We start from the raw sequence: 26,125 nt of genomic DNA, 5'->3' as shown, positions 1-26,125 counted from the left end.
TGTGTGTTGCAGCCAATATTTATCTTATGTAGCATCCAAAGACCCCAGTCAGGATTAGCCCCCTTGCCCTAGGTGCTGTACAAACACAGAGATGAAACAATCTCTGTGTTTATCAGTGTGTGTTTAAAATAAGAGCTAGTATGATACATACATACATCAGGCTACATTGCTTTTGGAATGAAGGGTAAGAGGGTGCTGAATTAATTCAGGAAGGGAGGAAAGATGAAGAAAAGGAGCCAAAAGTGAAATGACACAGGACAGAGCTAGGAAAAAATATCCAAGTTGAACTGACTGGAGTTATGTGGAAGTTTTTTTGGGTGTAAAATAGGAATGAAGCACTGGTCAATCCAGGCCATTATGATTATTATTTTTTTATTATCATCATAACATGTAGGAGGCCTAGTCATGGACCAGACCCCACTAGGCTAGACACTATACATAGAAGATGCTTTTTCTATTTTTTAAGTAATATTATTTAGCCATGGGTGTAGTTTGGAGTGGTCTGGGAGGGGCGCCCCCCCCCAAACTGCAAGGCTCAGGCAGGCATGGGATTTGGCATCCACGTGGCCCCGTTGGCCTGACTGAAGCTGCTCCCCCCCCCGCCCACCGAGCAAATATACAAGTCAAACTACACCTACACATTTGACTAATTCTATGTGCTGTTTTGTAGATCTGGTTGGAAACTTTCTGAGGGAACATTTTTGCCATTTGAATATACTGATTCAATTCTATCAAAATGTTTTGACCACAGATGTTTTGGGGAGATGGGAGAGATTTCCTTTCATGGGAAACTTTGAAATGTCAATGTTTTGTTCCGGGTAGGAATGAATTTTTTTTAATTTATTTTTTTCTCTGTTCTTCAGGAAATTCTACGTTTCAGTCAGCTCTACTATTTTTGTTTTGAAAACAATCAATTTTTAAAGGAGGCTGAAAAATATGATTGTAAACTATAATTCATGCATCAAAACTGCATTTAAGATAGAGACTTGGAATGTGATGCTGTCTATATTTACAAATGCAGCTTTTCAGACAAGCAGTGACACAACCAAGAGGTCCCTCCCCGTCCTCCCCCTGATTTCTCCCTCTTCATTTTTCTTTTCCCACAAGGTCTGTCTAGGAACAAATAATTTTTATTTTCTGCATCCCTCCCCCACATCAGCCAGTTACCTTTGCAATCACAGCCTCAGGCTGACATAACTCCCCGTTATGTGATTTTGTTTGTGCAGGTTACTTCTTCATTAGGAAGTGTTAGCTATTGAGAGGGACTCCAGTGTCATTACATAGGGCTACTGAAGTCTGCAAAATTAAATTGAACCACACTTCGCTGTGCTAGAGATGTTCTAAATACTGGGCCATATTATTGTCTTGTGTCCATGGGGAGGTGCGTGTAGGGAGCCCTTATCCTTCCCACCCCACCCCAGGAGGCAGAGAATGCTTCCCCTGCTTCTTCCCTGAGCCTAGGTTTGAAGGTGAGTAACATTTATATCCAAAATCCCTGTGTTCCCTTCCCGCCTGCCGCTACCTAAGGCAGGTATAGAGGAAGAACATTTTTTTTATTAGAGATGGTTGGAAAATTGATTTTCTGTCCTGTGAAAAAGTTGGAGATTTAAATTTCTTGAATTGGGATGGAAAGTGAAAATTTTAAAATTATTTCCAAGGTGATAGCAAGCAGAATCACCTGGGTGCTGTTTTCCCCCAGCAGTTGCCTGCCTTCAGAAGTCAGTTAAGCCTGCTGTATCTGCAGACCAATTTTTTTGACTCAGCAGGCAAGCACTTTATATGGGCATTTCGGGATTATGCAAAATAAACCATTTTTTTGCAAGCACTTAGCTCGTCATTGTTGATTTTTTTTCACCATTCTTCTTTGTTGACTAAATTTTTTTTTCCAGTTGTGAATAAGGAATAATGGAACAAACAAAGCATTGTACAATCAGTAAATATTGTACTACATGGAAGAGAGAGCAAATAGAAAAGAAAATGGAATTACATAGCTTTACAAAATGCAGATATGCCAGCAGTGGTGTCAGGCGTAAGTGGCAATATTTTCTGTCATTTGTGTTTGGTTTCTAGGGTGGACTGATGTCTTTTGCTTTAATTCCCTAATAACTTGTTATTGAACTTGCCGTCAGTCATGGAATCCATTGCTGTACATCTTTGCTAAGAGCCTCTGAGTCATTACAAGAAGTTCTTAATGCAAACACTGTATTTACGCACACAGTACAAGAGATGGCAAGATACAGCCCTCTTGGATCAGAAACACAGTAAAGGTGCACAACTTGTGCATCTCAAAGGTAACTTTAACCCAGGGCTAAATTCCAGCTCATTTTGCAGGATATTTGAGGTGCGGCAGAGAAAGTAGAGTCTCTCTGCATCTGTCATCTAGGTATTTAAATAGCCTCTCTGCCTTTGTCTGGAAGGAGGGGTTTAATGTGGGCCTGTGGACACAATTGACTCTGTCCCACTACACCTGAAGCAGATACCGCGTGTGGAGAGGGGTGTTAAAAGGAGAGGGCCCAGCTCAATTTGGAGCTGATCAGGAGGTAGACCAGAACTCAGCTTCTTCCTTGCTGAAGGAATCCTGGTTTCAACCAAGAGTTTTAGAAAGCTTGTTGCCCGGATGAGAGTCCTGGCGGATGGGACGACGGGGCACAAAGAGGCGGACTGAAGGCATGTTTGCTTGAAGACAGGCAATGAGTACCAGATAGCTCTGTTTTTGAGTTCTTATTGTTCCTTTATTTTTAGAATTTAATACCCCAGAAGGGGTGGGTCTCAAGCATGCCTTAGCCAGAGAACTAGCGCATCACTGCATTGCACCCCATTTGAGGCAGCAGCCAACCACCAGAGATGCTGCCACGCAGTGAGTAGTACCCTGTCGGTCCACAAGGGGGCACCGTGGATGTGGGCCCAGTAACAGCCTTCATTACCATAGTAACTAAGCCCTTCTTATCAATTTTGCCCTTATAATAGTAGTAGTGTCCCCATTTTGTAGAGCTAGGTAACCGAGACACGCTGAGATGCAGTGACTTGCCCAAGGAAGTTTATTTCAGAGCCGGAAATTGAATCCAGACTCTTTAGGTCCCAGCCTCCGCCGGCCTTAACCTTAAGACTCTGCTTGCTATTCTTTCCCTCCTGTCCTGTGACATCGCTCCCATTTCTGCACCTGCGCCAGGTTCCGACTGCTAGTGTAACATGCTTTGTACAGCGTGAGTCGCGTCCTCCTCTAGTGGTCCTGCTCCTGCTGCCAGCTAGTTGAGTTATTCCTTCTGTTGAAGCGGCAGAAGTCTGTACTACGTGGTGCTGAAGATCCCAGGTTTGCCCCCTGCAGGTGACCAGTGGCAGGATTCATTTGACTAGTGTTTCTAGAGCTCTGAAAGTTAATATGCCCACCAAGTGAGTCTGGCAATCCCTAGCCCTCCAGCACAATCTAGCTGGCATTTGGCAGTAGCAGCAGGGGAGTGAATAACATTCAGCCACTTGGGAATGACTGAATGTACTGTATCAACTGGCCTCTCTTCTCATTATGTCTGTGCAACATGCTGGCTAACTGGGTGGTTGGTTCACTGTCCACACTGGAAAAAAGAAAATAAAGCTTCCCCTCTCCCTCCTCTTATTTTAACATGGATTAGCTCACCTGTGATACGATATGACATGGCAACTCTGCTTTTAACCTGGGTTAGCAACTCCAGTGTAGGGAGACCTGGGGTTGAACAGGAGCTGCTAACACAAGTTAAAACCAGAGTTGCCGTATTGTCATTATTTTAACATGAGTTAACTGGCTGAATGCACCTTTTTTTCCCCCTTCAGTGTAGGTACATAAAATCATGAGTGATGTGGAGAAAGTGGATAAGGAAAAGTTATTTACTTATTCCCATAATACAAGAACTAGGGGTCACCAAATGAAATTAATAGGCAGCAGGTTTAAAACAAATAAAAGGAAGTTCTTCTTCACACAGCGCACAGTCAACTTGTGGAACTCCTTACCTGAGGAGGTTGTGAAGGCTAGGACTATAACAGCGTTTAAAAGAGAACTGGATAAATTCATGGTGGTTAAGTCCATAAATGGCTATTAGCCAGGATGGGTAAGGAATGGTGTCCCTAGCCTCTCTTTGTCAGAGGATGGAGATGGATGGCAGGAGAGAGATCACTTGATCATTGCCTGTTAGGTTCACTCCCTCTGGGGCACCTGGCATGGCCACTGTTGGTAGACAGATACTGGGCTAGATGGACCTTTGGTCTGACCTGGTACTGCCATTCTTATGACATACCCTTAGGAGACAGGGTCCTTTGCAACTACAACCCAGTTAACAGAGTTACTCCTATAGCTCAGTGGCTGTGCTGAAGGTCCCGGGTCTTCTATCTACTCATAATGGAGATAGTTACATATGTCCTGAGCAGATATGACTTAGAAAAGCTACTATAAGCTTGGTCCCACTCATCCCTCCCAGCACTGCTCTGGTGGGGAGAAGGGCTAGAAATTGGCCCATATTGAGTGTATTTTATTTAATAGTTTGGTGGTGGTGTTTATATTCTCTCAATAGTAGCTCAGAACAGATGCATTGCCACAGAAGTGGAATCTGCTTTGGACTTGTACGTTGATTCTGGAATACAGGGATTCTGTCAGGTAAACGTTTGTGAATTCGCACAGCTCTCAAGATTGCTGCTATCATCTTGATGAAATAAATACAGGACTTTGATTGGTGCCTCCTGGGAGCCAGGAGGCTGGGGAAATGACTTGAAAATTCTCTCTCCATTTTCCATGAGTGCCTTTAAGGTGAGAAGACAAAGAAGCAGCTGTCCCACAAACACTGAGCAGCAAATTTCCCTGACAAATTTCCCATCCCTCCCATCCATGATCCAATGACCAGAAAATTGGAAGGCTGTACTAGCTGAAGAGGGAGGAAAGGAAAAAAATGACTGGGTTGAACCATAGCCTGTACAGTCTTGGACTTTTAAAATTCCACCTATTGCAGGAAAGGAGTGAAAAATATGTGGCAGCATCATCCAGTGGATAGGGCACTGGACTGGGATTCGGTTGGTCTTTAATTTCCAGCTTTGTTACTGACCCCTTGGGTGACCATGTGCTCCTAACCCCCTTAGGCACGTTCCGAAAATTGTCCTTATATGGACTGCATTTCCAGATGTTTAGTGACTTTGAGTGCTTCCATGTTTGGGAGCCCAGCTTGAGACACTTACAAGGAGTCTGATTTTTCAGAAGGTGAGAGCTCGGTATTTATTAAAAATTAGGCCACTTCAAGGTGTCTCCTGTTGAGCACTGAAAATCACTAATTGTTCAAGACCTCTGCTTTTTCTCCTATGCTGTGTATCTATATTCCTGGGACTAGGAAGCTGATGGTGGGTCCAGCCCACAGATAAGAGTGAGTGTGTGTGCTATGTGTATATAGATATGGGTGTATATAATACACACAAACACACACATACATGCACAAATTTTGCATTTTTTCCTGATATAAAAATCTGTGATAAGTTCTTGTGTTATTTTTTACATATATTTGATAACTTGAAAGTATCTGTAGAGGATTTGCAATCTGGATGTTTTTAAAATCTGTGGAGGTTAAGGATTTTTGTTTGGTGTTTTAATATGGCTCAGTCATAATAAGCAAATGAAAATCTAACTAATTCTCTCTTTGCTATCAATGTTTGTCACTAGTTGGCAGTGAGATTTCACTTACGTTGTCCGCTTAGTGAGTGGCCGTAGGAAGCGCTAAGACCTGGCAAATATCACATTGGCAAAATAATGCCTGACTCCTTTTTAATGCAAATTAATGATGCACAACAGCAGTGAGAAACTTGTAAATCTGGAAACAAGGAATGCAGCACATGAGCAATTAACGGATATGCTTCTTTTATTCTCAAACAGACTTGTGTTATTCCATGTAGCACATTAGTCAGAGAGAGGGAGGTTCGTAAGCAGTTGAAGTATCCCACTTGGAGAGTGTGGGATGAGTTAATGCCCTAAGGTCATTCAAATTCAGAGAACCATTATCCTTTCTACTGCCTCTTAGCTACTTTAAAAGCAAAAGAACAAGTTGTCTTTTGTTTATATATAGCATTGAATTAAGGAGTGTCAAAAAATACCAATAAGTGAGCCCAGAGTGATGAAATACAACCTGTATTCCATACACCTTTAGAGGAGGAATTCTGATGAGAGATCGTCAGTTGTACCTTACATTTTTCTTGCATAGTTGTTTGCAGAATTGCTACAGTATAGATGAGCAGGTGTATTTTAGCCTCTGTACTGCTGTTGTCCATAGGAAATACAGAACTGGACAAAATCTGTCTATTTGTTGTTGTTTCTGTGCTCTAGACTTCTAATGTCAGACCCTGTTGTGCCTCTGTAAACTGCCATAGTCCCAGTGACCCAGAGTCCCAGTCCATGAGAAATGCCAATTTTTGAAGATTTGTTTCTGTTTTTTTCTTGAGACAGGAGGACAAAACAAAGAACCACACAATTAACAAAGTTTATTTGGTTTAGTTGCTGCAAACTGGAAAAAAGAACTTTTCAATTTTTTTATTAAAACTAAAAAAAAAAAAGAGTAGAAAATTTTCAATAAAAGAATATTCATTTTGTTTACATTTTTCATGGAGGGGGGGAAATCATGACAAGTGGTAGTTGCAATTGTTTCTCTTGATAACTAGCACTTGTTAAGTACACTCTAGCAGTTAACTGGTTGGCCAGATATTACCTTTCTCCAACTCATTTGGACTTCTACCCTTTGACTTTCCTCTGTGTAGTGTCTTCCTGTCTCTTTTTTCATTCCTTATTAAAGACCTGAATTAAAGTCAATTGAAATCAATGGGAACCTTCTGGCTGTAAGGGATCATTCCTGTGAATCTTTCATGTGTGAAACTTCCATTGACCTCAGTGGGCATATTGCTGCCAGGGAGTTTGCAGGATGGGACCCCACAAGCATGTCACATGTTCATCTTATAAAAATCTCAACTGCTGGCGTGCCTCAGTTTACCCAAATGCATAGGAGGGGACAATGATTCTTATGTTCCTCATGTTGGTGTGTGACAGATATACCAATTTCCTGCAGTATCCTTGGGAGACTTTACTGAATTAAGTTTGAGTATTTTGGGGATCCATTGTATTAAATGAATATGTAACCTTTCAAGGTGGGAAATATGATAGATCTGGGGGTTCAAAGGACTATACTGAACAATATGCCAGACAAGAATGGACTTTTGGGACTGTGGATAAGTGATTTTCCTGGGGATACTTAGGAGAGGGTAATGCAAATTCCTCACCTCTGGTTATGCAAAAAACAGCCTTTTGAGGCTTTGCCCTGAGGGGAGAGAGATTGCTGATTACCTATTCCTGAATGTTGGAGAACATAGGCCCGAGCTGTCTAAATAAACAGGTTGTTTTGCCCGGTCTGTGTTCTAGCTCTGAATCTGAGACGGCCATGAACTTGTAACAACAAGGAAAACCCAGTTGTGGGTTTTGAAGGACTAACACCTACCGGAGTCTGAGGTTGAAGTTGAGGGTTGATGTTCATTAAGCTTTGTAGTTTTTTTCTTTGTTTTTAAGATGTTTTCTCCGTAATTCTTTTGCCGTAAGAATAAACATGCTTGCTCCTAAGGATCTGTGTGGTAACTTGTTACTCCTGGCAATTGCTCTGTTCATAGCCTTTAGAGAAACAGCAAAGTGCAGGTGATGGACTGTTCAGGAAGTCTGGCATGCTGGGGATGTCACAGTGTAGGCAGGGAACTTGTGCTGCCTGTTAAAAACCCTGGTCAGAAGGGAGTGAGACATGGTCTCTGCCCAAGAGAGGTGACCGATGAGGAGCCGGGAGCCTAAAGTGGGTGCCTGGGGTGGATACATGTGCAGTTGCCATGAAACTGTGACAAGGTGATGTGAGACTTCGTTATTCTTGGTAAAGTGCTTTGGGAACTTTAACTACGTGATGCTATAGGAGTGGAAAATATGCAATTCAAACATGGGACACCCCCCCCCACACCCCGATTAGGACGGAAGGGAGTTGGGAACATCTGTGTGTGTAATACTGGACAGTCGCCACCCACTTTGTTCATTCGGTAAGAGGTGTTCTGCAAGCTCTTTTAGTCCCTCGAGAGCCCCTACTATTGCAGCAACAACCACCTGGCCCTTGGACTGTGCAGAAAACCTTTCGGTAACTCCTGCTGTATTAAAAATAACAGAGGTCACCAAGTCAAGGGTTTCACTAGGTTAAACACTAGGTTTAAACACTAACTACCCTTCCTGCAAGGAATGAAGCTCTGCTTTCCAAAACCAGTCCCTGCTGAATCCGTTAAAATACCTTCACTCGGGTTTTTCTCCAGCTAATGTCAGACTGAGAGCTCTGCAGTTCACCACTGTAACACAACAGACTTTCTCTCTTCATTAATTGGCCTAGGCAACTCCCTAGTTTCCTGAAATACGGAAAGATACAAAAATTCCTTGTATTCATAAAGTTCCTCTTCTCCTAATGGACCCCACGTCAGTTTACAACCATCTATCTATCTAGATTTTTATTTGCTTACCCATCCCCTTGGTATGTGAGCTCCTTCCATCAAAAGTAAACACAAACATCTCTCCCCTTTCAGCTCTGAGAGCACAAACAGGCCTATGTTGTTGTTGTGTGACTGTTTTTAATATTTAAAGGCTGAGGATGCTGACGTGTTTGGGATGCTTATTGCTTATAATCTAAGTAAGAAAGATGGGCTTTAGGTTCTGGTTCTAGTTGGTGGGTTTCATAGATTCAGGCAGGAAGAGACCATTAGACCACCCAGTTTGATCTACTGTGTAACACAGAGCACCAAATTTCACTCAGCTGCCTTTGTATTAAGACCAAAAACTTGTATTTGACAAGTTCTATAGTCATGGTTCAGATCCTGTCAAAATTCTTTTGTCCTGCAGATATGAGGGTTTTCCCCCCCTGTTTGTTGATGGCTTTTCTTCTTCCAGTGAAGCAAAGCTGTTACGGGAGGGCCTCATCAAGGGAGAGGTGATCGCTAAGGTAACTGGAACCAGTATTAGGCAGCAATTTGAAAATATCAGTGCTGTGACCTGGGCTATGAAAGACATCAGTTGTCTTCAGTGGGCTTTGGGTCAGGTCAGGTCCTTTATGCTTGCATAACCAGTGAAGTGCAGAGCGCTCAGAGAGAGCTTCAGGATGCCATTCTGACGATGTGATGAGCTCCTATCCATCCTTTTTATTTATGGACCCTCTAATAGAGCAGATAACAGTTGTCCCATCAAGAAAGGGTTAAATAACTCCCGTGGTCACAATCAGCCCTAACCTGCAGCACCTGTGTGACTTGTCAGGCCGTGGGGTGGGCCCTTAAAAAGGAGACACTCAGGTCAGATAGTATGGTGCTCTGAGACATGCTGAGCTAGAGCCAGGGTGCTGGCTTATCTGCTGAAGAACAGCTTGGGAGTACCGCCAGCCTGAACCCCCTGAGGAAAGAGGATTTGTGTCTTTTTTTTGTTGAAATCCCCAGGGCTAACTTTTGGGCTTTTCCCAAGCAGAAGGGAGGGGAAAGAAGAGACTGAGAGACTCCTTCCCCCTCCTTTGCATGAGGGAGGGAGACTGTCCACTCGCAGGCTGTGACACTTTTGTCCTCTTTGTTTTGACTGGCTTATATATCCACACGTACCCAGAAAGGGGTAGACTTGGTAGGAGGTACAGCTAGAGGGCTACACCTCATGACTGGACCAGGGTCGACTCTAAGGAATGACATACGAGGTAAGTGAGCTGCCTGCCTTCACCCTCAGGGGGCAGCCTTGAGACATAAGCCTTGACAGGCCCAATGACCATAGTCGCTGAGCACTTCACGGTAATGCATGTGTTTATCCTCACAAAACTCTTTTGTGTGGTAGGGCAGTGCTGTCATCCCCATTTTACAGCTGAGGAACTGACGCAGAGAGAGAGAGAGAGAGAGAGACTGAGACTCATCTACCTTGTGATAAAAGAGCAGTGGCACTGCTGCAACTGGCCCATATCAGCTGACTTGGGATCAAGGGGCTAAAAATTGCAGTGTAGACCTTTAGGCTTGAGCTGGAGACTGGGTTCAGAAACCCCTTGAGAGGGCTGGGTCTCAGAGCCCAGGCTCCAGCCTGAGCCCGAAACTGAACATCTCCACGGCAACATCTACATCAACCCTGCAGCCCACACCCCAGTCAGTTGACCCAGACTCTGAGATTCAGTGCCGCAGGTTTTTTTATTGCAGTGTAGACGTACTCATGGAGTGTTTGTGGTGGAGCTGGGAACTGGACTCAGGTCTTCTGTTGCCTGGCCCAGTGACGTATCCACAAGACCTTCCTTCTTTTCAAACCAAACCTTGACTGACCTTTATAGAAGCTCTCAAAAGTTCTTACCCTGAGGGTGTTGCAAAACTTAAAGTTTGTAAAGCGTCTTGAGTTCCTTGGGCAGAAGTGCAAGGATGATTATTATTATTACTAATAACAGATGAGCCCCTGAAACAATCTAGTACAGTAGAATGAATTAGCATGAAGGAAGCAATCAACAACAACAAACCAAACCAGCAAAGCCGTTGTTGCCTTGGGCAACATATACAGCTGGTGGTCTGACAGATGTGACAGATGAATCCACTGATATTCCTCTCAGTCATTTCCATTGCAAATTAAACTGTCTCCCATGTTCTCATAACAGCCATCTCTCTGCCAGAAATCACCTGCAGCATTAACTTGCCTGTCCCGGTTGAACTGTCTTTTCCCACTTCTACAGGCCAAGTCCACGCTTGATGTAAACAGATGCAATTCCCACTGAAGATTTGGATTCTCTTCAAGGATTTATCTGTGGAGTAGCAGATTAAGCACCCGTCCCATTATTGCAGTATCACACACAAGTAGAGCTGAGTGAAACTTTTTGACCAAAATGTTTTTCACAGAAAAAAGTAGATTAAGTGACATTGAAACTTTTCAGGATTTTTTTTTCAAAATTGCCAAATTGTTGTTGTAGTAATAATAATAATAATTAATAAATAATTTTAAAAAAACCCCAAAAGTAAATGTTTTGTTTCAATGTTTTAAAAAAATAAATGTTTCATTTTTTTCAATTTGAAATAACTGTTAATTTTATTTTTTTTAATTTAAAATGTTAAAAAATGCTGAAAATCAAAATGATATATGTTGGGATTTTTTGACCCCAAATGAATTTTTTCAACATTTGCATTCACTGAAGCTTTAGAAAAATCTCATTGTGGTTTGACCCCAAATATTTTTTTTTCAAGTCATTAGTTATTTCCAGGGAACTGAAAAATCTGTTCACCCAGCGCTACATGAAATCCCAAGTGAGATCATGGCCCCATTGTACTAGGTGATGTAAATAAACATGATGAGACAGTCCTTGCTCCATGGAGTTTACAGTCTAAGTTAGCAAGACAAATGATGCGAGTAAAACAAAGGCACAAAAAGATTAAGTGAATGTCAATGTCACTGAACAGCTCAGTGCAAGAACTGGGAATTGAACTTCTGACTTCTAGTTCAGTGCCCTATATACTGAAACACGTTACCTCTCAGTAGCTAATTGCCTCCCGTTGACCTGAGTTCTGTCAGGAGGAGCTTGCTGCCAACAGAATTTCATATACACAGTAATCTGGGGAGTGAGGCACCTCTGGAGAAGTGTTGTAACAAGTCACAGGAATTGGGAGATCAGATAGGGCCAAGGTTGATCCCCACCTAGCCTCTAAGGTTGCTTGTATTTTTAATTTACATTCAGTGGGGTTTCACATGCTTTCCACCAGGTCTGAAATTGGTTTGTAGCCTGTAAATGGTTTGTGGGATGGTGCTAATCTGATGCAGAGTTTGAACTAATTTTCTCTTGCTTAGCAATGCTTGACCACTGAGTTACTGTTGCAGATGTTTAATAACACTGTGACCAAACTGAATCTAGAACCTTTCCATTTGAGGATGCAGGGATGCACTAGAGACATTAATTCAGCCTGGTGATAACCTGTTTGCAGGAAAGGGTTAAGACATCCTTTTCAGAGAAGGGATAATCATGTCACAGAGACTTGAAATGATTTGCTCATGATCACACAGCAAGCCAATGCTGCTGTTAGAAATAGAACCCAGAGGTCCTGACTCCAAGTGGCCTGTTCCAACCACTATTCCCCATGTTCTTACAGAGACCCCAGTTCCTCAGTTACTCCATCCCTGTGCACGAGGAAGGAACAGAGAAGTAGGGGAGCAAGGTGCCTTTCCACTATCATAGTGCTCACCCGTATGCTGAGGCAGCCTTAGGGCTGTTGCAAGTTAAGCTCTGCTTCCCAAGTCTCCTTCTGGGTTCTAAAAGGCAGAGAACAGCTGTAGTATAGTGCGTTCTGCTCATGCCCTTTACTCCCTCACTTATGTCCCTCACTCCAAGGGCTGAGGTGGAAACCTGCTGCAGACTGGATGGAGCATTCTAGGGCGCATTCCCCCATCATTATTTTTGGCCCTTTTTCCTGCAGGGTGGCATAAAAGGACTTTAGTAACTGATAATTGGATCCAAAGTGTCCAATGTATATGAGTGGATGCTGCTTTGCAGCAGCAAATAGCTGTTTGAGACATCCACATTATTTTGTTTAAATCTTTCTCTTGCTTAATTATCACTCCTGCTAATAGACAAGTTATTTAATCCAAATGCAATAAAGATGGAAGACTAGATAGGTTCCTCTAGATAAGTAGATTCTAGCTTGAAAATCTACAAGCTGTGGTGCTCTGAGTGGGCCATAACAACACACCTATTACAGAGGAAGCTAGTGATGAACAAACCTCAGAGAGGTTTTCTTCAAGTGACCTTCACCATTGTGACAGAGTTGTGAAACTTCCACTCTCCTTTGGTTAGAAGTCCATCTGGCAATGTTTCTGACATAGCTGGGTCTCTTTCTTCCTCTTCCTGGTTTGCCTACTAATATGAGTACTGGAACCTCGTCGCTCTGAGATCATCAACATCTTTCTTGATGCTGCATACTGCATGCGTTTGACGAAATGGATATTCACCCACGAAAGCTAATGCTCCAATACGTCTGTTAGTCTATAACGTGCCACAGGACTCTTTGTTGCTTTTTACAGATCCAGACTAACACGGCTACCCCTCTGATACTTCATACTCAGTTCGAGTGTTTGTTCAAATTGCTGCTTTCTACCCCTCCCCTTCCAATACAGGCTTTTTGTTTATTGTAGGTCTTGGAAGTCAATACTAGTTTCTTCAAGAATATGCATCATCTTGTCACTTTGGGTTTAGTAAGGTTTAGTTCAGATAAACACATAACATGATTGGATCCAAGATCTAGGTACCTGTGTACAATTGGCCAGGAGACTTAATGACAATAGGCAGATTTCGGGCACTTGATAAGCTACAAAGGAATGGAATCTGAGCATTTTCTTGGATATGGCTTAGTTCTAAAGTTGTTGAACATTCAGGAGAAGGGGTTTGTTAATCTTGCGTGTCATCTCATTGGAGACCAGGTCTGTCTTTATAATACATTTTATGTACAGTGTCTAGCATTTTGGGGTCTTGGTCCTTGAGGGGCTCTGAGTGCTACCATAATATATATAATATCAAATTCCTTGTTATCCCAGTGAGTTTCTAGCCTTCAGAAAGACCCCTTCTGTTGAGTGTTAATATGTAAGACTCAGGCTGAGGTTTAAAAAAGGAACCTTGGGAACTTAGATGCCCCACCTTTAACTCATCAAGGATGTGATCCCATACTTTGCTGAACAGCTTCAGTGCTTTACATGACTATCAGGAATATCCAGAGTTATAAATGACAACATACGTTTGAGAAGCAATATTAAACCTACTGCTTCAGGGCTTAAGCCAATCTCTGACTATCAGAGACCAGATGAGACGTAATCTGGGCCCAGATTCTCTCATATCCCCTGCTGTGGGCCTCTTGCACCTTCTTCTGAAGCATCTGGTGCTGGGCGCTGCTGGAGAGAGGAGACTAGATAGACTGTGGCTGTGACCCATTGCAACAATTCCTGTGTTCCAGTGCTGAGCACCTTGCAGGATCTGAACCCGTGTTATGGGATTTATTTAAGATAACATGCATGTAGGTGAAGTGACTGGATGCAAATCAAATATTGGATGGAAAAACTTGTTTTAACCTTCTTGCCTCTTGCCTTCTCAACCGTATGCTCCCCAGATACCATGAATATTCATTCTTCAGCATGGCATGAACACTGCCTTTGTCTTTTTAAATGCTGACTGGTTGTCCTGGTTTTATGCATTTTCAGTTATTCATGAAAAGCAAATACTAGATACCTTCCCCCACCTGCATATCATTTAAGATCATCTCAACGCACACCCTTTCCTCATATTCTGGGGGTGGAATATCAATATTTGGCTAATTTTATTAAATATATTGAAAGCTTAGTGCGAAAGCTGGGCCTAGCAGGTAATATGTAGAGGAGGCTGGAGTGAATGGAATGTGCTCCTTGAGTTTAATTGACTCTGATTCTGGAGATTGAAGGCCAGGTTATGGGCTGCATATCTCCACAGATGCAGCTGAGAGGGCACAGCCTTGAGCTGGATGGCAAGGAAGGAGTTAAAAGTGACTTCATGCCATTTTTGCATCTCCTTAGTTCTAGCTCCCCAGGGATTGCTCTAATTTATGGCTTACTGTGGGCTGCCCCTCACCCCACAATAGTTGGATTGCAAAGCACACCGGCCACTCCCTCTCCCACCCAACTTGAGCTGTCCCCTCCTGGCTCTCCACCCACACCAACAACTACTCTGCAGGATAGAGTAACGTTGTCTACCCTGCCCCGTGTGCTTTGAAAAATCCTTATTCCAGCCCCTCTGCACTGCTCTCGAGGCCAATATCCAGACCTCAAAATTTTAATCCTTCCTCCCAGTGTTTTCTGGTGTGAATTAATCTCCTTATGGACATGTGTGGTTGCTTATTTAGTGAGACGGGGTAAGCCCTCTGTTGGTACATTTCACAAACCGTCTGAGTGGAAATAATAAAGTCACTAAAGAAGAGTGGCAAGCCAATAAACCAGCCATTATGATAATGCTGAGTTTCTATAGACACCAGTACTGGCAAGCGTTTGAACTTCTCTGTTCAATATGATTTCCAATTCCTTCTGAACTCCAGCTCTATCATAATGCACCGTTGTGGGTTATTTCCATAGACTGCTTTGATCTCATCTTTAGGTGCACAGTGCATTTTTTTCCTTCTTAATTAAAGCAGTGCACTGCAAGCATCCTAGCTATTTTTTTTTATTTGCTCTAATTTCCACTGATTACATCATAAACTCTCAAGATTTCTTTTATTGTTGCAAACAAAGCTGACAAGGGTGAAAGAACTTTTCTTCCCAAAGCTTTTCTGTTACTACCAGTGCTGTCCTTCCAGCACCTAGCTGTCCAGAAAGAGGAGCCTTAATAAGGAAATTAAGAATCGGTGCTGATTAGCTGTGATAGTTTTAATTCAATCAGAAAGGTTCACTCATGCTACTTCCTTGACTTTGGCGCACACAAAGAAATATGCTTCTGAATTTTAATTTAATCAAACACATAGCTGGTACTTAAATTGTAATTATGTGACAACTCTTCTTGGGCACTGCAATATCACACTTCTTGCTTTAGCATCTCAAAAGTGGTTTGATGCCCAAAAGTATTGCTACCCTGTTCTACAAATGCAGAAAGTGATCCACAGAGAGGCCATTTGGGTTGCCAAAGGTCACATGGTGTGTATATAGTGGATTGAGATGAACTCCAGAGTCCAAAATTTGAGAGACTAGATTCAGCCTAGGTGTAACTCAACTAAAGTATGTGGAGTTATACTGGGGATGAATATGGCCCTAGAAGTTTATCAACCTGCAATAGTTCAGATACATCTGATCTTCATCCCCTGACATATTCCATCTCTCCTTCCTATCCATAAAGTCTGCTCCCTGGAGTCATCTAATCCTATTTCTCGTTAGACCTTTCCTACTAGTGCTCAACGTTTCTCATAATCACACACATCTGTTACCCCACGTCACAGTCCCCCTTATCTGGATAGTCTAGTCCAAAAGTGTCATAAGGTTTCCAAATCTCTCAGCTGGCTTGACCCAGCATTGAACAACCATAGAAGATTAGGTTTGGAAGAGACCTCAGGAGGTCATCTAGTCTAGCTCCCTGCTCAAAGCAGGACCAATGCCAACTAAAGCATCCTAGCCAGGGCTTTGTCAAGCCGGGCCTTGAAAACCTTTAAGGATGGAGACTCCACCACCTTCCTAAGGTACCCATTCCAGTGCTTCACCACCCTCCTAGTGAAATAGTTTTTCCTAATATCCAACCTAGACCACCTCCACTGCAGCTTGAGTCCATGTTCTGTTTTACACTACAACTGTTTTCTACCATTTTTTCTTGCTTTCTTTTAGTTGATGCATAGCAACCATTAGCTTTTGTCTTTTCATTTTATTCCTGTAAGAGTCACCAAATTGTAGTGACTTAGGTTCCCTGTAGAACTTTATATCTATATTGTGTGGTGGTGGTTTTTTCATCTGCTTTATGCAAATTAGTTCTATTTCCTTTGAGGTCTTGCCTTATTCAAGGGGAGAAAAAATAATTCAATGTGTTTTGTTTCTTGTCTTGCAAAGTTACCAGTCATCATCAAATTTGAGTTCAACTAGATGTACAGCACTTTGCAAATTCAGTTCAGATCTTCAAAGACTTGATAAAATCTCTCGAGTCTATTAATTTTTTTCTTTGAAACAATCCTTTTTATATTATGTTTTGGCTAAAATTATAAATAAAGTGAACAGAATGATAGAGCAAAGTTTTAAAAAGTCACTTGCATTGACGAGAGAACTGCTTTTTTAAACTTAGGAGCCAAGATTTTTTTTAAGTGACTTTGGGTGATTGAGGATTTGAGCTTCCACCCTGAGACAATTTATAAGAAGGCTCACTTTTCCAGAGTGTGGAAGATCAGCAATTTTTTTTTTTTAATGCTGAGCTCCCACACTCAGAAAAACTCAGTCTTATAAATTGTCTGAAGTGGCACACACAATTTAAGGCACCCAAAATCAGTATTGCATTTGACACTCTAAAAATTAACGTTTAAAACAAAACTCTGCAAGCTGTAGATTTGGTCCTGTGCTTTAATTATGCTCCAGACATAGGAAATTATTAGATCAGTGACCAAAACTTTGTACTGGAACTTTTAAATAACCTCACTTTCAGCAAAGGAGCTTCACTCATATTCTAGGTAAAATGTTTGTTTCTTCGTCTGTTAATATTTGGAATGCGGCAGCAAAATAAAGTAGGCTTGGAAGTGTCTGATGTCAGAAACGTATCCCAGACCTTCAATTTTGTGGCAAATAATTGGCCCCTGAAGGAATTGGCTATGAAAGTTGTTCTCCTACTTGTGGTATGTGTATGTTGGCACTATTTCTCTTAGTTGCCTCACAGCAATACATTTTGACAGAAGCCCCAAGGACTCCCACCTCAAAGGGGTAGTGGGGGTACGGCTATAAGTTAAAGGGATCAAGTTAAAATGATCCAAAGCTTCATTCAGTTAAGATATCCACAAGGGGATAAACTCTAAACAGCTTAGAAAATTCCCTTGCACTTTTAAGAAGGCAAATTCACTGGTAAGCTTTTATCATTCATCCTGTACATTGTCTGAGACATCTCACTTTTAGTAGGCTTTAAACCATACAGAGAGGTTGTCATTTAACTACACCTATCCAGGTACGTGGTGTTATAATGTATATTTGGTTAAGCAGTATGTATTTTGTCTGGAGCAGTATTTGGTCTGTTGCAGCATATGCCATATACCGCTTCCTTTGTATTTCTGAAGTCTGTGATCCTTTAATGCCACTGAATAATGTAGTGTTCCTGGTAAAATGCATTTCCTGCAGGACAAATAGAATTGAAAGATATAACAGAATTATGGGTAAAATTTACAGGGGTACCCAAGTGATTTAGGAGCCTAAATCCCATTTTCAAATGTGACTTAGGGATCTAAGAATCTTGGAGAGGAAGGATGGTCCAGTGGTTAGGGCACTAGCCTTGGACTTGTGAGACTTGGATTCAAATTCCTCCTGCACCACAGACTTCCTGAGTGACTTTGGGCAAGTCACATAGCCTCTGTGTGCCTCAGTTCTCTATCTGTAATATGGAGAGAATAGCACTGTCCTACCTCACAGGGGCATTGTGTGAGTAAATATATGCAGCGATTGGAAACATGCAATAATCGAAGATCACTAGGTTACTCCTGCTTACTTTCAGTGGGACCTAGTTTTCCAAGTACCTAAGTCACATTTGGAAATTGGACTTGGACTCCTAAGTCACCTCGGCATTTTAAAAATTTTGGACTCTATATGTCTATAGTATAGCTCAGATCTGCGTAGGCAAATCCTTGAGCCGATGCATTGCCCCCTTGACTTTAACGTGACTTACAGTAGCCTAAGGGTTCAACTGCATGGATTCGAATTCAGGATTGAAGTGTGTGTTTAGAGCTATTCCGAATGATGGTGCCCATCATTGTACAAACTAATTTTCAATGCACAAATTGGGCAAATATCCCCAAACCGCCACACCCGCTACCCAACCCACCCAGCCCAAGGCTCTGATTCAGGAAATCATCCCTGTTTGGACAAGCATGTGCTGATGTCACATTGAAGTCAATGCACTTGATGCAATTGAAGTTCTATTGACTGTAATATACTTAAGGTGAAGCACATCCTTAAGTTCTGACATGGAAAGATGGAATACGCATATGTTAATATGTTTTGCTGAATAAAGGCTTCCCTGCCTTCCCTCCCCTTCACCTTTCTAGAAACATCCTGGTGAATGAGGTGAAGTTTGGGACCTCTGCTTCAGGCTCTAAGGAAACAGAAAACTTACAAGTCATGATGAATCAGTGGGATCCAATTAAGTGCGAGTCTGGGACACGATAAAACTTTAAATGAGCATGTCAGCATAATAAATGGCAAAATATATCATTCCCTTTCCCAAATAGATACATACAAATGTTGTATGGAATAAACCTATCCTTCCAGGAGGGCATTCTGTGGCACTTAACTAATGGCTTTACTACAGTAATTCTGAGTGCTCACAAAATGCACACATGGCCTGCACATAAAAAGACTAGGACACAAAGAGATTGCTACATCAATTACAAATGTTATAGATCAAAACCTTTACCAGGTGCCCAAATAGAAATTTACACAAAATAACATTAGCATGAATTGGATTAGCAACTTAATGGACTAAGGCTTTCATGTTGAACAGCTTGCTGGGTTCAGAAATCTTACTGTCAATTGCGGACGACTTCAATCAGGTAGCAACTGGCTCTTGCTACAGAGCAAAAGAAATAAAATACTGTCAAATTTTCCATTCTGTTCACTTAGCTAAAGAAGCATGCAATCCCTGTAAATTTGTGGATTGTCATACTTATGGCCTGGGGAACAAGGCCATGGTCTTCTAGGGCTCAGTCCTGCCATGTGTTGAGCGCCCCATCTCCAGTCCAGCAAAGTCCTTACGGACAGATTTACAAAGATATTTAGGGGTCTAAACATGCAGATAGATAATTTTGAAAATCCCATTAGTCACCTAAGTCCCATTGACTTTCACCTTATGTGTTGTTGTAAATCCTACTATGCACCTATCTGCATCTTTTGGTGCCTAAATGACTTTGTAATTCTGGCCCTTAAGCACATACTTAAGTTTCATTTTCAATCAATGAGACTTAAGCACATACTTAAGTGTTTTACTGAATGCAGGCTATGCAAAAGAAGGCAGAAGAACCATATAAAGGGTCTGATCTTCTAAGGTATCGAGTGCCTGCAGTAGCCATGGATTTTAGTGGAACATGCAGGTCCTCTTCACTTGACAGGATCACAACCAAAATGAGTAACTATTGTATCATATGAAACTCTTATTGTGGATGTTACTGAGGTAATCAAAGAAAGGGTTTCAGGATCAAGCCCCAAAGGTGTGAAGTGCTAAACACTTCCTGTGAGATGCTAATCTAATATTGACTGTGTCCAATTCATATAAATTGAAATGTGCATCAGAAAATGTGGTTGCATCAAAATCAAAAGATTTTGTGGGAACATATTCATTTCAGTTAATTTTTGATAGTCAAAATTGTTTTGATGTTTTCCGTTTTCATTTCAATAATGTCAAGGGTGGGTTTTTTTAAATTTAGTGTCTATTTTGTATGAGTCAAATATTCTAATGTTATGTAAATTGTATTTAACATTTCATATTATTTTTAACTTATTAAAGCTAAACATGTTGATGGTTCTGAATCTAAATTCGGGATAATTTTAGTTCCATGGGAAACTTTGGCTTTTCTTTCTGAGGTGGAATGAAAACAAATTTCAAAACATTGGAATTTCCCAGGGAAGAGAGATTCCATTTTTTTGACCAGCTCTAATCAGCTGCCAGTGATGTCTATAGGGAGCTGAGGCTATTGCTAAAGACACAAAGCAGCTCATATAAATGGGACCTTACTTTTCTGTCTCTGTGCTGGGACAGCCAACAAGGGGACTGGTTAGGATGATTAATAGCACCTCCTAATATTTACTGGGACCCCCAGCTCATTTAATTTAGAGCACTGATCCCCATGAGATTGGATGCATCTTTTGGTCACTGATTTTATGGACTGAATTTGAAACAGTGACTTTTATATATAAAAGCCTCAGTTGCCAGTTGTCTGGGCCTATCCAGTCCCTCTACTTACTTTATAGATTTCAACATCTTGTATATTAAACCTTTCAAATACTTTGGTTTTACACTCCCTGTTCCCAGAGCTTCTTGGAATTTCAGTGTGTTGCCTTAGTGTCCATTTGCAGTAGCACTTACTGTGTACCCTGCTACTCAATTGTCAGAATGGGCTAAATATTTCTTTCTCTAGGAAGATCATAAAGAAGTATGAGCTATGTGGCTCTGATCAGGGCTTCTAGAAAGGGGAAAGATTTATCCTTAAGAAAGTAATACATTGTGAAGTCTTACGAAAAGCAAAACGAGGGGTGGGAGATAAAATGAGGTCCTGTCAAAGGTTGGTGCTGTCATTGCCCTGTGAAAAATCCATCTGCTAACTACAGGGCCACACTGGCCTCTAAAAATGAGTTCAGGTGTTTACAGGTTCAGCAGCCGCTTGAGCAGGAGGTTTGTGAATCCCTGTGGCACCTGATTCTGGCATATACGCACCTAAAGCAGCAGTTAGTCATCAGGTTGCCAGTTTTGGTTAGCTGTATTCCTGGAGGTTTCATCAAATGACAGAATCTTTAATTAAAGATTAATCTTTGATTCCTGGAGGCTCCAGGACAATCCTGGAGGGTTGGCAAGCCTGGTTAGTCACCTAAATCCTTTTGCAAATCTATCCCCTGATGTCTAAGTCACTTCTGAAAATGGGCATTTAATCTAAATCATTTAGGCCTCGCAATGCTGAACAGAGTAATGTCTAAATACCTTTAAAAAAAAATCTGAGTCAAGGTGAGTGAGGTAATACTTCTGTAAGGGAGAGAGACAAGCTTTTGAGCTTACACAGAGGTTTTCTTCAGGTGGAGCTCCATGTAATCTTGAAAGCTTGTCTCTCTCACTGACAGAAATTGGTCCAATGAAAGATATTATCACCCCCACCTTGTCTCGCTATCGCCCTGGAATCAACATGACTATAAGAACACGTCATTTAAAAAATCTGGACCTTACTTACCACAGTGCTGAGGCATGGCTACTCATAATAAATATGAAATACCTATTATTACTTTTAGTGCCTGACATTCAGCCCTGAGTCCTAAAACTTTATGGTATGCTTTTAAAATCTTGAAATCTCTATAACCATACAATATTCAATAATAATTTCAAAATGATTTATTATAATGATTTAAATACACGGCGCCTCAGCGGTTAAAGATGAAGAGCGCATTAACAGAGCATTCCATCTCGCCCCATCATTATTATATTTAAAGCACACAATCTAGAATGCTGTTGATGAAAAGTTCCTTGCTTAAAAGGTTATTTTCCTAAAAATAAAAAGGACTCGGGTGTTGCTCTTTTGTGACAAGGCTCATTTCTCCTGCCTACAAGGGACAATAAGCATGAAATTTGAAAGGTCGTTGGTCCTTTTGTATGTTAATAAACAATTAATGTGGCCGAAGGGAAGATGTGGCATCCAGTTCTCCAGTATAAATTTTGGAGAAAATTAATCATTCATGACAAGGGAAGAATACTTAAACCAACATGTCCTGGCTCATTTCTCAGCCATCATTTGTCTCTTTTATATTTATTTATTTATTTACTTTACAATTTGATATATTGTTTAATCAACTCCAGGTAATAATTATTTTTCATTAACAAGCACCCTCTGGGTCTTCTGTTCACCCCTGAGATTATTTCTTGTATTGCAGCATTTCATAAGTGATAAGGCAAAGGGGACTAGAAAAAGAGTGACTGAGTGAAAATTCCTTCCAGGCAGTTATATTTCATATGCATACACTGTCCTATGTGCATGGAATCTAAATATGCTGCTACTTCAGTCATTTTATAGCAGTTGTAGCAGCAGAATTTCACACACTCTCGTAATTACAATCTTTCCCCCCCCCCCATCTTATTGCTACTGCGCAGCAACTGACCATCTGGTCAACATTTTAAAAGTAAAGTTGCCAGCCTAGCAAATGCAAGCACCTTGTCTGCTTAATGGTAAATTTTGCAGTCTACATGCTACACACAAAAAGGTTTGCTCTTAGTGTTTCACAATAGCCCACCAGCATCTGCAGGCGAGCAATCACTTTTCTAATAATTAGGAAACACATTTTATATTTATAGAATGATTTCTACCTTGTCTATCACTTTATTTGGCTGTCACAATATTTCCCATTGCCTCTAATGAAATCTGAAGTATTATTTATTTGGGATGGCAAGGGGCACTGTTTATTAACCTTCCACCGCAAAGAGGCTTTTGGGCCAGATTTTGAAAGGTAGGTGCTTTTGAAAATCCCACTAGGTGCCTATCTGCATCTTTAGAAGCCTAAATAGCTTTAAAAACCTGCCTCTTTCAGATTAAGGACTGGACTGACCGTATCAAAATACACTAAGATTTTAAAACATAGGAGCAGTAAAGTTAAGATCCTAAATAGGGATGTATAGTAGGATCTTCAAAAGTACCTAAGTTGTTATTTATTTAATTATTCATCAGTACCCAGGCACCCCAGCCATGGACCATTGTGTTAGGCGTTGTAGAGACCCACAACAAAAAGACACTCCTTGCCTCCAAGACCTTACAACCTAAATAAGTGCTTTAGGAATACAGTTCCTGTTGAAAGTCTCATTGAATTTCAATGGGCCTTGTACTCCTAAAACACACAGATGCTTTTGAATTTCCCACCCTCAACTCTTGCCTGATATTTTTCCAGCATGCTGAGCACCCACCAGCCTCTGTTGAACTTTGATGATATGTTGGTCATTGGGTGCTGCTTGGTGCTCAGCACTTCTGAAAATCAGGCAAATGTTCCAATATGGCCTTAGGAATCTAGTGTTTAAATGTGGACTTGGGATCCTAACTTTAGGCTCCTGTCCTTGAAAATCTTGGGCAACCGGGTGGTTGGTGACAGACAGCATGCAGAGTACTGAAGGGTGCTGGGGGAGCAATAAATTTGTTCCAGAAGGTTTAAAATAGAGGTTTGTAATTGTATCTATTATACAGGCTCCTTGTAAACTCGGAATGCACTCTCTATCACAGCATCCTCGTGTTGTTGTTTGATGATCATCCTAAGCAGGTGGTATTCTGTGCTGTAGACATATTGTGGTGCTCCCAGATACTATAGCAGTTCACCTATAGAAAAGAAGGTAGTCCAGTGGACAGCATGCTGGATTGGAAATTGGGAAAACTGAGTTCTGTTCCCAGCTCAGCCATTGTCCTGCAGGCAACTTTGGTCAGGTCACTTGTTCTCTATGTGCCTCATTTTCCCTACCCACCCTGCGTCTCTCTAGACTAAATTATTTGGGATGGAGACGCTCTTACTATGTGTTTGTAAACATGTATCAAAACTGGACCCTGATCTTTGTTGGGAGCCTCTAATACTATAAACAAATGCTGTATGATGAACTAGGAGCAGATTGTACCAAGTGACTACCACATAGGCTTAGGCAATAGAACTCAGGGGCCAGATCCTCAGCTGGGGTAAATAGTCATAGATTCATTGACTTCAGTGGAGCTACAGCAATTTACACTATCTGTGGATCTGTCCCTTCGGTCGCTGTCTAGTGCCTTGTCCCTTGGACCATGCTTCTTCAGCAATGTGGGATAGAATGGCTGTTGTCATCGGTGATGTTTCACGTGTGGTCTCTTTGTGGTGCTAGTTTGTTGAGGAAATGAGAAATTTCAGTGGGTGCTTGGATTAGTATTAAGTTGAATGTCATATCTTTTATTTAAGTTTTTGTCTTGTGGGAACTCTGTGTCTGACATCTGGACAGCCTTTGAAGTGCCTGTAGCCACTTTCATTGTGTTGGACCTTTTTGGTTTATAATTACATGTTGGTAGCATTTTAGTTTTGTTCCATTTTTAATTAACGTTTTAATGTTTTTTGACATACAAAGATAATCAAACTGCAGCAGTTACAGACCATTAGTGAGGGGGGATACAACCTTCTGTAAGCAGTAAACAACGGATCACCGCTTAGACAAGGCTTCCATCACTTGAACTATGATACGTGAGAACATTACGCTGCACTTAGGACGTGATTGATGGCAAATAAGGTACACAAAAAAGATCAGCTAATGGCAGGGAGAAAAATGAGTCTCTTTCAATAAACAGCATAGCATAAATCAGCTGAGCTTGTAAAATGTGATGAGCATGAAAAGCAAAGGATTTGTTTAAAACTTCATAACATGCTTTTTTTTTAACTATATGGTTTGCTTTAATACTGAAGTTCCATTTATAAATAGTTGATAAAGGATGAATACACAATTACTAGATACCTTAATAAATTCTTAATTATATATTTGTAGACTGTAAGGCCAGAAGGGACCTCTGTGGATCATCTAGTCTGATGTCTTGTGTAACACAGGCCAGAGAATTTCACCCTGCTACCCCTATACTGAACCCATTGCTATATTATTATAGAGTCCAGCAGGCCAACAGGTTTCTTATAAGCATGTTATAATACCCATAACACCTTTTATCAATGCACTTATATTCATCACTAACACATAATACTTATGTCTGTAACATGCTTTCAACATTTACTGATCATTAGCCTTTTATAAACCATTTATAAACCTTTTTTTTTTAAAGTGAATTTAGTGCTGCTAAAAGGTGTTGGATTGAACCTCAGACACCAAGATTATGTCTACACTGCAATAGGGATTGCAGCCCTGCTTGCCCAGGATCCTGGGTACATACTCAAGCAGCCACTGTGGTATGATTGCAGCACATGTAGACACCCAAACTAGCTTTGATCTAGTTAGAACAAAGTTAGCTCAAGTAGCAGTGAAGTTATCACCACAGAGTAGCCCCGCCTACCCAGGAATCTGGGTATATATCTGAGTAAAACAAAATAATCAGAAATGTTTTATTTCTACCTTATAAGAATTGTTTTGTAATACAAAAGTTAAAATGTTTCAATTTTGACCTTTATAAAAATAAAATGTTTAGATAATTTCCAGTTGAACATTTTGACAAAATCAGTATGTTTCTGTGAAACTTGAATCAGCACTTCCCATCAAAAAACATCAAAAAAATTTGACCAGCTCTAACTAGAAGTCAAAAATGCCTCTGAATTGCTTTCTGGAGGACCAATAATCACCAGGCCAGCTTCTTTACGCTGTCCTGGCCAACTCATCTCTACCTTGCTATTGGGAGGAACACTTGCAAGGTTGAGAGGTTAGTTCAGCCTCTATGCTCACTTCAATTCTTGGCCTATCTGATGAGAGTGCTAACCAGGGGTGCCTGGACTGGCCAGCTGGAGTAGTGGCTGTATGGATGTTAACACTGGGATGTATGTCCACTCAGAACTTGACAGAGACCAATGAACTTATTTAATATAGGACACTTACAAGCCATCAGATGATGGTGTCTTCTGCTCATCTTCCTACCTGAGCTCAATTTGATCTGGCCAGTTAGTGTTTAAAAGCTGTGTAGTCATCACCAACCTCTAAATCATCCATGAAAAACAATCTAAAAGCAACTATTT

At 41.2% G+C, this 26,125-nt stretch overlaps 1 protein-coding gene across 9 annotated transcripts in view; it reads left to right on the top strand.

Annotated features, from left to right (window-relative positions):
• The window catches only part of LRRTM4 (leucine rich repeat transmembrane neuronal 4), a 799,408-nt gene that overhangs the window by 78,505 nt on the left and 694,778 nt on the right, over nucleotides 1-26,125 (top strand). For 3 of the 9 annotated variants that reach the window (XM_045008269.1, XM_045008273.1, XM_045008277.1), the window contains 2 exons: nucleotides 1,890-2,029; nucleotides 2,743-2,857. The exons of 4 other annotated variants lie outside the window; for them this stretch is intronic. The gene's annotated coding sequence lies outside the window, so the exon portion shown is untranslated. Of the gene's footprint in view, nucleotides 1-1,889; nucleotides 2,030-2,742; nucleotides 2,862-26,125 lie in introns of all 9 variants that reach the window. 2 more of the 9 variants (XM_045008271.1, XM_045008270.1) reach the window with 1 other exon arrangement.

The sequence above is a fragment of the Mauremys mutica genome, chromosome 2 (assembly GCF_020497125.1).
Source record: "Mauremys mutica isolate MM-2020 ecotype Southern chromosome 2, ASM2049712v1, whole genome shotgun sequence".
Classification (NCBI taxonomy): Eukaryota; Metazoa; Chordata; order Testudines; family Geoemydidae; genus Mauremys; species Mauremys mutica.
This window is presented reverse-complemented; position numbering and strand designations above follow the sequence as displayed.